General features: G+C 42.6%; 1 long non-coding RNA gene across 1 annotated transcript in view; it reads right to left on the reverse strand.

The window, feature by feature from the left end:
• Positions 1-256: 256 nt before the first annotated feature.
• The window catches only part of LOC144753451 (uncharacterized), a 28,483-nt gene continuing 16,696 nt past the window's right edge, over positions 257-12,043 (reverse strand). The window contains exon 3 of the long non-coding RNA XR_013594364.1: positions 257-350. This is a non-coding gene — a long non-coding RNA (uncharacterized LOC144753451). The remainder of the gene's footprint in view (positions 351-12,043) is intronic.

Raw genomic sequence — 12,043 nt, forward strand, 5'->3', positions numbered from 1 at the left:
ACAGATGTGGCTGCATAGGAGAAAGAGGGAAGTGAAGGCAATGACACCCTGGAGACTAAGGCACAGTCAGGAGTGGAGACACCAGTGGCCCCAGAAAGCCCAATACCTGCATCCACAAGACGCAGGACCACAGTGCCACCACTACCTGCCATGGAAGTAGAGGATGAGAGCCAACCTGATCCCCAGACATCCTAGGCTGCGCATACCCCCACGCCGAGACACCATTAACAGGTGCGGCACAGCACTGTCCAAAACCGGAGGCGCAGGTCAAGGGCACAGATGGGATCTGCAGAAGATGAGAGTCCAAATGTCTGGTGGGACTGGAGGATCAAATTCTGAGGGTGCAGCACCTGCAAGGCAAGAACATACTTTTATTGCAGGCACAACTTGCCACAGTTTCTACTAACATGGCAGACTTGAGGGACTGCTTGAAGGAGCTCACTACGGCAGTGGTGGAAGGACGTAGACAGACAAATGAAGCCATATGAGGGCTATACAGGGTGATGCAGGGTGACCAGGTGTCCCAATGCAGAAGGCATCACCAATTCTTAGGGCGCTTAGATGGCTACACTAGAGCCATCAACCGGCTGAGCACCAACACAGCTCTGCTGTCCCGTCGTTCTGTGGCCATGCAGGTAGAAATGAGCCTTGGGGATGTGGCCAGGAGACTCATCCATGTCACCAATGCAGTGGAACAATTTCAGACTGCTTCTTCTGGGGGCAGCAATGTATTGGTTGGAGGGGAGAGTGAGGAGGCGTCCAGCCTCAGTAGTCTGTTGGCACCAGTGACCACATGCAGGAGGCGCACTACTAGGAGTACCACAGCATCAGAAGGCTCCACAAGAGACGTGACAGAGCCCAGAGAAAGGCGATGTAACCATTATCATGCTATTTGTCTTGACTGACATACAATTTCAATGACTATGTCATGTTGTATTATTTTTATACTCACAATGCTGGTTAGCACCTGGAATGTGTGAATTAACATTACCACATGTTAATCATTAAAAACATCCGCTACAGTTAAACCATGCAGTGTCTTTTCACATCAATACCCAACTTAAAAGTAATGCTGTGTTATTTCAGCATGTCTCTGTCTCCCTTCTGCTAAGCTTGCCCTAGCAACTGCTTGTGGTGGTTGCCCTGGTTGGTTGTCTTTGTCTGGCTCGCTATCAGACAGTTCCAGGGGTATCCACAATACCAAAATGGGGAGTGGAGAGGTAGTACCCAAAAGGAGCACTGGTAGTGGATACGTCCTCCTCTCGAAATGTATAAGAAACACAAAGATCCACCCTTGGATAGACTTAAAATCATCTACTCACACATTGTGTGTGTTTCCTACAGTGGTGGGAAGCACACAGTGTTTGTTTTAATGTGCCTCACACACCAAAAGGGCCCTTGGTGTCATGCTTCATCATGGGGGTCTACCCGCCCCGCTGTGGGATGCCGCGTGCTATGACCTACCACTACTTGGAAGCACTGATTTTCAGAAAACTATGTGTTGTGTAGGAAAGTGAGTGGAAGGGTCAGGAGTGAGTGAAGGAGTGAATCTAAAAAGTACCTGGCTCTTATGGACTAAGAAAAATTAATATTCCTTGGAGCTGGTACTGTTAAAAGGTGGATTGGAGGTGGATTGCCTTAATGAACAGTCCCTCCTGTGTATGTCAACATGTTTTGAAGCACTCAGGCTTCTTAATCAGGACCAAACAAGATCCCTTCTGTACTCACTATAATATCGAGCAAATGTCGAAATAATTATCCAATGTAAATAAATGTTTAAAAAGTGATGTATGTACAAGTAGTACTACTGAGTGAAAGGCATGCCAAGTTATCATGCACAAGATACAATACTACTACTTAGTAATCTGAAAGAGAAACACAATATTAAAAATGCCAGCCATATCCTTCATCCAGCATTGTTATTGGTGACCTGTAAGGAAGGTGATATACGGTGATAAATATTCATAGCCTTAACTGTGTTGCAAACACTGGTGCTGTGTTCTGCAGGTAAAAATGACAATAAAAAAGACACACAAACACTGAAAATAAAACACACACTCTATATTATAAAGTCTGACAGTTTCAAGTCAGGGAATGAATAGGATGGCCTTTGAACAGTAGATATATCAATCTTAATTATAGATGGTTTGTTGTGCCATAAGAAAAAATCATATTGGTAAAAGGTTTATGAATATACTTTTTTCTCAGTGGAGACAATGCCCCATGAGCCTTAGAACGGGTGGGAAGGGTGCCTATAGTCACACTCTGTGGATGGAAAACAGTGTTGTTTTAGGGAAAAAACGTAAACCAAAGGATATTCATGTCAGCCACTCCTCACGTGCTGCTCAGCTATGTCGTACTTACTACTCCAAGGACACTGCCTCGCCTAGATATCGCCTCCCGTGGCTCCGTCGAACACTGAGACCGCGGGGTGAGGTCCTTAAGTAGTATTCTTAATTGGCCGGATTGCCGCCAAAAATAGTTTTCCCATGGGAAGCAGTACTGGACTGCCCAACACGCCCTGGAAGTTATTCCCTCAAACTGCTTCCTGTCTAGTGACCTCATCGCAGGAAAAGACTAACAGGATCCTGTGGATCGTACCGCTAATCTTCAGTGCAGCAGGATATTACTACCAAGTAGTTCAAAGGCGCGTCGCAAAATAGTGCTACTCCCGGTAAATGATGGCCACGTAATGCTTAAAGCATTCCGTCCGTAGACTAGACCGCTAACCTTGCGTGTGCAACAGATGGTTATGCTTCGAAGTCTCCTAATTTTCTTTAAAATAGTGCTGTTTTATGTTAACGGTAAATTGGGGTTTTGGGAAAAAAATCAATGTAGAAGGCTCATGACTAATGGACGCTCTCTCTAGGCTGGAGTGGTATAGGACACTGCCAAGCGATTGTGAGGTTATGATGCAAACCTAGGTACTCACTATGGATTATTGCTGAATATGGCACCACGATAGCAGAGAAAAGGGGAAGGGGTAACTTAATCCTGGTATAGCTCATATGGTAAAGGACTGTGTTGGTCCATAGGGATACCAGGTGTTCCAGTGCCCCCACAAATGAGGCCCAGACCTTCAGGATGGCATACAGTGGTCAGTATTAAATGCATCCTGACTAAAGGGTGGTCCCTTGTAAATGAGTTCCATCTCACTATGCTCCAAGTGTTTCAGGTGATTTGGCCCCAGGGCATGTCATCGTTAAGGACCCAACCAGAACACCCAACGTTGTTCTTTTTCGAAAAGGCCACTTTCGCCATTTAGTTGTTCTGTGATGATCCATAGTAAATCCTCCACGGTGTGTTGGGTGGTTAGGTAGTGGGTTGCCATCTTATTTTTGCTCCTCGTGCAGCGAACATTGCTCTTGTGTTCCCCAATGCGGATCTTGACTGGTCTTGTCATCATACCTATGTACTCCTAGCCGCATGTGCACGTAATCATGTACACTACGTTTCTACTATTGCAATTGGTGAATCTCCTCTGTTGCCACTCGGTGCCATTCTTGAATTTTATGTGTCTGCTTTTCTTCGTGAGATGACACGTATTGCAATTTCCTCATGGGTGATACCCCTGCACTGGAGGGAGAAGTGGATTCTCAATGGTCATGGGAAGTCCTGTACGCGGTCTTGTGTGGACCAGCATGTCCTTCAAATTTCTTCCCCTTTTCTGTGCAAACATAGGTTTTGGGAGGATGAGATTGCCGCAGTTGATAATTCTCCCGTGTTTGTTTACAATCTTAGATGCCTGGTTCGAGTGGGTGTTAAATGTGGTGACACATATCGGTCTCTCCTCATGTTCTCTGGGTACTCTGTCCTCCAGTAATGCATCGCTGTTATTGTTCGGTGCCATTTTCATAGCTTTGTTAATGATTACTGATGGATAGTTGCGTTTCTCTAATTTGGTTTTCAAATCTGAGGCTTGTGTTTTGAAATCCTTCAACTCCGTGCAGTTCCTCTGGAGACGGAGGAATTGCCCATAAGGGAGATATTCCCAGAGGTGGCGGGGAGGAAACTGTTGTACAGTAGTAAACAGTTTTTGGCTGTTGCCTTGAAATGCTTTGTGGTCTTCAGAGTGCCACTATCGAGATATATGTTAAGATCCAGGAAGACCAAGTTGTCCCATGAGGTTGTGTTTGTGAATTTGAGGAAGGCATTCTGTTGGTTGAGCCAGACCATGAAGGCTTCAGTAGAGGGAACATCCCCCTTCCCATATCACCAAAACGTCGTCAATGTAACATTTCCAAGGTTTTATGTTGGAAAAAGAATGGGTTATCGGGGTGTTAGATTCTTTTCGTCTCAAGATGGTTCACGTAGAGACCAGCTATGCTGGGAGCGAAGGTTTTACCCATGCTGGTGCCATGTTTCTGTAAGTAGAATGTATACTCATAAAGAAAGAAATTCTTTGTGAGGGCCAGAGATACAAATTCCATGACCACATTTCTCGGTGTCTGGTATTCCCATGTGGTGGTGAATAGGATTTCTTCAATTATGGTCAGTGTCTCTTCATGAGGAAGACTTGAGTATAGACTCTCCACGTCGAGTCCTAAGAGGAGATGTTTATTAGGGTCAAAGTCTATGACTTGAAGTATTTGTAGGACTGCTTTCGTATCTCTTAAGCAGGTCCCGTTTTTTTTGGACCAAAGGGAGGAGGAAGACGTTAGCGAACTTAGATAGAGGTTCCAGAATGGAACTGATACCGGAAACAATCGGACGGCCTGGTGGTTGTTCAAGATTTTTGTGAATTTTGGGTATGGTGTAGAAATATGGGGTATTTGGGGACTTCTGGATGAGAAATTCAACTTCTTCTTTGGACACTGAGTCATGTGCCATTGATTCTTCCACCATTTCAGCAATCCGGATACGTATGGTTTCTGTCGGGTGCTCAAGTATGATTTCGGAATTTTTGCCATCTTCTAGAAGTCTTCTACATTCGTTATCATAGGAGGTGGTGGTCTGGACAACTATTGCCCCACCTTTATCCACTGGTTTTATGATGATAGTTTCATTGAATGACAACAGACGTATTGCTTCCTTCTCCTCCTTAGATGTATTCTGGAAGGTGGTGTTCCCCTGTGTGGAGATACTCCTCAATTCTTCCATTACTGCCTTTTTGAAAGCTAGTAGTTCCACCGGTGGTGTGGAAGCCGGAGGGGGTAAAGGTGGACTTAACTCGTAGCCCTGTGTCAGAGCCGTCTCCCTCTGGTGTTTCCTTCTCCTTGAAGAAAGCTTGTAGCTTAAGTTTGCGAATGAACTCCTTCATTTCTGCATATAATTTTAATTTGTCCATTCTGTTAGTGGGTACAAATCCTAGTCCTCTTTCCAAGACATGTACCTGTGACTGTGTCAGTTCACACTCCGTCAGGTTTACTACTAGGTGCCCCTCCTGCTGGTTGACGGTTGGTTGCTCTAGGTGCTCGTCATACTCCTCGTGGAGACCCATGTGGTCTCTTCCTCTTCGGTGGGCCAGTGGACATTGTTGACCCTCCTCTTCCTGCCTCTCTGTGGTCCAGGGCGTGCCCCTAAAAAAGGTGGTGGTCCATAGTAGTTGCAGTTGTATTCCTGTGGTGTCGGGACCCAATGTTGATAGTGTCCTCCCATAGGTGGTGGTCCATAGGGGTAAGGTGGGAAAGAAGGTGGTCCTTGATGATGGCCCCATCCTATCCATCTTAGGTTGTATGGTCGTTGATATTGGCCTTCCTCTCGATGGTTTCGGGGGCCACTTTCTCTGCTAGATTTGGAGCCGTTGGATCCCGTGTCTGATGTATCACCGCCTGAAACATGGTCCGTATTGGGGTTCTTTGGTGTGTAGTCGTCCCGTATGTATGGGTACACCTTCTCATGGGTAAAGCGAGCAGTATCCTTCTTTAACTTGTTATATGTGCTCTGCTTTAGGGTGATCTCAAACTCATTCATCTGTTGATTTAGTTCTTCCAGTTGCTTATTAAGGACACTTGTAGACTGGTAGCTTTTTAGTTGTACCTCCAGTCATTGGATATCAATCTTGAGTTCCTGAGTTAGTCTTGTGGCAGTTTTTATGATCTGGATAAGCCAATCACAGGTACAATGCCACGATATCAGTGACCAGTCCTTTTTGAAAGACTTGTTGTGTTGGAATATAAATAGTTTGTTACAGAATATCAAGCCCTGTTGAGCTGCATTTGCCCTAAAATATTCGGTCATCAGCAACCCATGGAAAGCTGTCTTAATCTGAATCCTCCTCAGATTGGCCAGTTCATCCCAGTCCGCATTGCTGGGACCAGGGTCAGTACTGTTCAACCCCTCAAAAGGGTTGATGGCTGCTAGGATCCTGTCAACCTCCTCAGCTGCGAAGGTGGGGCCTTTTGTTTCCACCATGTTAAATGTAAGGTGTCAGTGAGAATGATGAGAAAAGAAAATGAGTGTGTGTGTGTGCATATGTTCAGTAAGGTCAACAATAAGTGACCGGTCAGTGACCACTCAGCAGAATCGGTATATTCTCTGATGCCTTTTAGCCAGAAATACTGGTATACTCCCACAGCTGCACTCTGTCTTTATAACCACAAATCCAAAATGGGGAGTGGCGAGGTAGTGCCCAAAAAGGAGCACTGGAGGTGGATACGTCCTCCTCCCAAAATATATAATAAACACAAAGATACACCTTTGGATAGACTTAAAATCATCTACTCACAGATTATGTGTGTTTCCTACAGTATTGGGTAGCACACAGTGTTTGTTTAAATACCCCTCACACACCAAAAGGGCCCTTTGTGTCATTATTCACCATGGGGGTCTTCCAGCCCCGCTGCGGGACGGGGCATGCTATGACCTACGACTACGTGGAAGCACTGATTTTCAGAAAACTATGTGTTGTGTAGGAAAGTGAGTGGAAGGGTCAGCAGTGAGTGAGCAAGTGAATTTAAAAAGGAAATTGGCTCTTTTGGACTAAGAAACTGTAATATTCATTGGAGCTGGTACTGTTAAAAGGTGGGTTGGAGGTGTATTGCCTTAATGTACAGTCCCTCCTGTGTATGTCAACATGTTTCGAAGCACTCAGGCTTCTTTTTCAGGACCAAACAAGATCCCTTCTGTACTCACTATAATATCGAGCAAATGTCGAAAAAATTATCCAAATTAAATATATGCTTAAAAAGTGATGTATGTACAAGTAGTACTACTGAATGATAGGCATGCCAAGTTATCATGCACAATATACAATACCTACTAGGTATTCTACTAGATAGTCTGAAAGAGAAACACAATATTAAAAATGCAAGACATATACTTCATCCAGTGTTATTATTGGTGACCTGTAAGGAAGGTGATATACGGTGTTATATATTCATAGCCTTAACTGTGATGCAAACACTGGTGCTGTGTCCTGCAGGTAAAAATGACAATACAAAAGATACACAAACACTGAACATGAAACACACACTCTATATTACAAAGTCCGACAGTTTCAAGTCAGGGAATGAATAGGATGGCCTTTGAAAAGTAGATGTATCAATCTTAATTATAGATGGTTTGCTGTACCATGAGAAAAAATCATATTGATAAAAGATTTATATACATACTTGTTCTCAGTGGAGACAATGCCCCATGAGCCTTAGAACGGGTGGGAAGGGTGCCTAGAGTAACACTCTGTGGATGGAAAACAGGGATGTTTTAGGGGAAAAAACGTTAAATGATATTCATGTCACCCACATTCTCATGTGCTACTCGGCTATGCCGTACTTACTACTCCAAGGACACTGCCTCACCTAGATATCGCCTCCCGCAGCTCCGTCGAACACTGAGACGGCGGGGTGAGGTCTTTAAGTAATGTTCTTAATTGGCCCGATTGCTGCAAAAAATTGTTTTCCTATGGGAAGCAGTACTGAACGGCCCAACGCGCCCCGGAAGCTATTCCCTCTAACGGCTTCCTGTCTAGGGACCTCATCGCAGGAATTATTAAGGTGGAAACTATGAAGACCACAGTGCAATGTAGCACACGCCCACTTGGGATGATCTGACACGCCCATTGGGGCGAGACTGTAGCAATAAATTACAGGTGTTCCACTGTGGTTGCAATCCTCTTTACTTTGGCTTGTGATCAAGAATGCACAGTTCGAAACGCGTTAAGCCCATATTTGATGTTTGAAGGTGGGAATTGTGCAGAGCTGTGGCCCTCCATGGCAGAGGTAACCTTCTGGGAAGGACGTCTCCATGAGGGAAATCTCATTGTTCCGGATGTTTAACGGCTATCCCAGTCGCAGGGGTGGACCGCCGCCTGACAGCGGATGTGTGGCGCCCCGACTGTGCAGCGCTGATTGGAGCGGAAGGCTGAACTGAAGGGACTTTGGAAAGCAGAATAGACAGCATCCTCACTTTGAGCAGCCATAAGGTGGTGTATACGAATAACGATTTGAGAGTGACATTGTAACACCCACTGGGGATTATTATTAAGGTAGAAACTATGAAGACCAGAGTGCACTGAAGCACAAGCCCACTTGGGATGATTTGACATTCCCACTGGGGCGGGTCTGCAGCAAAAAATTACAGGTGTTCCACTGTGGTTGCAGTCCTCTTTACTATGGCTTGTGATCAAAAACGCACAGTTCAAAACGCGTTAAGCCCTTATTTGATGTTTGGAGGTGGGAATCCTGCAGTGCTGTGGCCCCCATGGCAGAGATAACCTTCTGGGAAGGATGTCCCCATGAGGAAAATCCCTTCACATGGAATAAAGACTTCTCTTTGAAAATCACATCCCAAGGAGTCAGCTCCTGTTTTCTCAATTGGGATTTGGGATTGGAATTGATATATATATATATATATTCACAATAGTTCGAAATCAACTCGGCATCCGCTCCCGCTGATAACGAAATTTGAAAAAAGCCACAAACTCGGTGCTCTCGTTTCCAGTGCGTTTATTTCGTGAGTAACAGCCCACCAGTCGCCATGACGCGTTTCGCCTCAGCCGAGACTTGATCACATGTCATGCGGTGAAGAAAGGAAGTGACATAAGTAGTGTGGAAAGTCACATGATCAATACTACATCCTTTTTCAAATTTAAAGTGATATGTATCAATGCACATAAAGACCAAACGGAGTTCAGAGCATAGTGCTCTAATATTGCAGTATTTACAAGTTAAGCCGTAGGCTCGAATCAGTAATATCATTTCATTATGCATATACATTCTCTTTATCACTGTCTTCAAATGATCTCTAAGGCTGTAGGCGGGCATATATATAAAAAAAACTGAGTAAGAATATTTCTACAAAAGAAAAATTTGTTTCCTTAAAAAACATATTCAAAATTCATATATTTACACCACATTTACAAAATATTACATTGTCCTTAATTTTCTATGTAGAAAAAACATCAAATAGCAAACCTATTTTATTCTTATACGTTGATCATCCTTATGCTTCTTCTATTTTATGGACATTTAATACAAGTATGCAGCCTATAGCTTTTAAATGATAGTGATTTGCATAAGAATATAACTCCCGATTCAATGCAAAGTTATACCACAGTGGGTTAAAGCAGTAAAAGAACCTCCATCTGATAATCTAGATCCTTTGTGGATTCCCACATTCTGCCTTGTGCTTCCTTGGGGGTCGTCAATTAAGATCTTTATTAAAGTGACAGTGCATTAAAATTCAATCTATTATTCAATAGGATTACAGATTTATTCAGGCTGCCTAATATACATATATACAAGGATGTTATATTGCTCATCAGACATACTGGTGCCAACAAGATTGTTCTATATTACCATAGTTGATCATAGGCATGTGTAAAGATCTTCACTACAGTTCAGTCCCCAAGGCTGTTTACTGTTAAGTTCAAGGATATAACGTGTTTCTAAGAGACGTAATTTACCATCTCTATCTCCTCCCCTCCTTAAAGGTAAAACAGAGTCCACCAGATAGTATTTCAAAAGATCTGGATTACTTTGGTGACATTTTTCAAAATGTCTCGCCACGGGGTAAGACTGATCTTTCCCTAAGATCGCTCGCAGATGTTGTAGGATGCGCTTGTGGGCAGGGAGACGAGTACTCCCAACATACTGTAAACCGCAAGGGCACAGTAATATATACACCACAAATTCAGTTTTGCATCCCAGTTTCTGTTTAATGGCAATGGGAGTATCATGGAAAGGACTGATGAAATGGGTTTTGTTAATGCCGTGCTTACAAGCCTTACAGGTCTGGCATTTTTTAAAACCTGTAATCCGTTCCCACCACTTTTTGGGAACGTCCATAGTACTACTGACAATGGCATTGCCTAATGATGGAGATTTCCTGAAGGTGATCTCAGGTCTATTTTTCACTAGATCACCAATCACGGGATCCCCTTTGACCAAGTTCCAATTTCGTGAAAAGATCTTACGTATTTCAGCATGTTGCTGACTGTATGTAACAATGACTCTACATTGTACTGTTTCATTAATTGTTGGTCGAGTCTCAGCTATAACATTGATCCCTGGACAGTTTCCTAGTAGTTGTTCTCGGGTCAATCTATCTGTTTTAGGTATAGCCTCGTCTATCATTTTGTGATTGTAACCTCTCTCCAAAAACCGCATTTTGCACAATTCTTGAGCTAGTTTACATTCATTGTCAGTGCTACAAATGCGCTTAATGCGCAACATCTCCCCATATATATATATATATGTCGTCCAAACCTTCGTTTCAACAATACAAAAGAAGGCGCTGACTCCGTGGGATTCTTATCAAAGAGGAGTTCTTTATTCACCCAACGATGATGGCTCTACGCGTTTGGCGGGAAACCCGCCTTGTTCACAACAACTTCAAAGTGTATGTTACACGAATATATACACAAGTTTCTCGGAGCTTCCTGGTGACGTACATTGGTTGTTATGGTTACCCTCCCCATTTGCATAGACATGGAAGAGGTATGTTGCATTTAACTAAAGGAAACATTGCAATACGAATAGTCTTTTCTCTAACATTCAATACACCATGAACTGCAGCCACAATTTATGCGAAACCATTTCTGCTTAATTCATTCTATTTGTTAGAAAAGTAGCAGTTCATAATGTTCTTATTTAAAATCGTATTTTGCAATCGTCACCATTGATTTTTAGAATCACTAATGCCTCTATTTTATATATATATATATTCACTGAAAAAACCATAGGTTTGACACCAGTTATAGTTAGCTGGAAATTTTACTCGCATAAAACCAATGAAATTCCCACGTTATAGTTAGTTGGACTCACTATAACTTGCGCGTGCAATGCACTGCTGATGACGTCACATATTACATCACTCATGACATGGTCAGTGACATCAGTCATGACATCACTGATGACACCATCCAGTGAATGTGTGTCTTTTTAAAAAATAAATGTGTTATATATGTATATGTAAAAGTTGATGGAAGAATAAATGTTTAAATCAGTGTTTACTTGGATGTTTTGAAAAAAAAAATTGATTGGTTAACTGGTTTATTAAGTGTATCTTAGTGAAAACATATATCAGAGAGTAATGTTTAAATATTTAAATATATATATTAGTGTTTCACTTTGTGTATAAGTGGTTGCATGGGTTGGTGAGTAGCTACATGTGTATGTATATGGGTTATTAGATGTTTTTGTTAGTATCAGTATGAGTGTTTGTATGGTTTGGTGGGGGTATTACTTAACACATAGATGCATGAATGACTGACTCTCTCTTTGTATGTGTTTTGAAGGCAGCATATGTGCAGGACTGTATGGGTGGAAGAGTGTGTATATGTGTGTGTTAGTGAGTGAATGACTGTCTCACTAGTGTCTTTATCAGTAACTACATATGTTTTAATCTAATATATGTGAATATTGATGTATATAAGTGAGTATATGTGAGAGAAAGAGATTGTAAGAGTTCCTGTTTAGATAAGTATGTGTTTCTATAAGTGATTGTTTAAGAGAGTAAGTATGTGTAAGTCTCCATAGAAGTATGGTGGTTGTGTGTGTATAGCTGTATATGCAAATAAATGGATGTTCAATAGTTTATTTGCATGTGTGAATATGTGTGAGAGTATCTTTTGGATGACTGTCGGTGTGTAACAGGATGTATA

Source organism: Lissotriton helveticus, chromosome 5_1 (genome assembly GCF_964261635.1).
Source record: "Lissotriton helveticus chromosome 5_1, aLisHel1.1, whole genome shotgun sequence".
Lineage (NCBI taxonomy): Eukaryota > Metazoa > Chordata > Amphibia > Caudata > Salamandridae > Lissotriton > Lissotriton helveticus.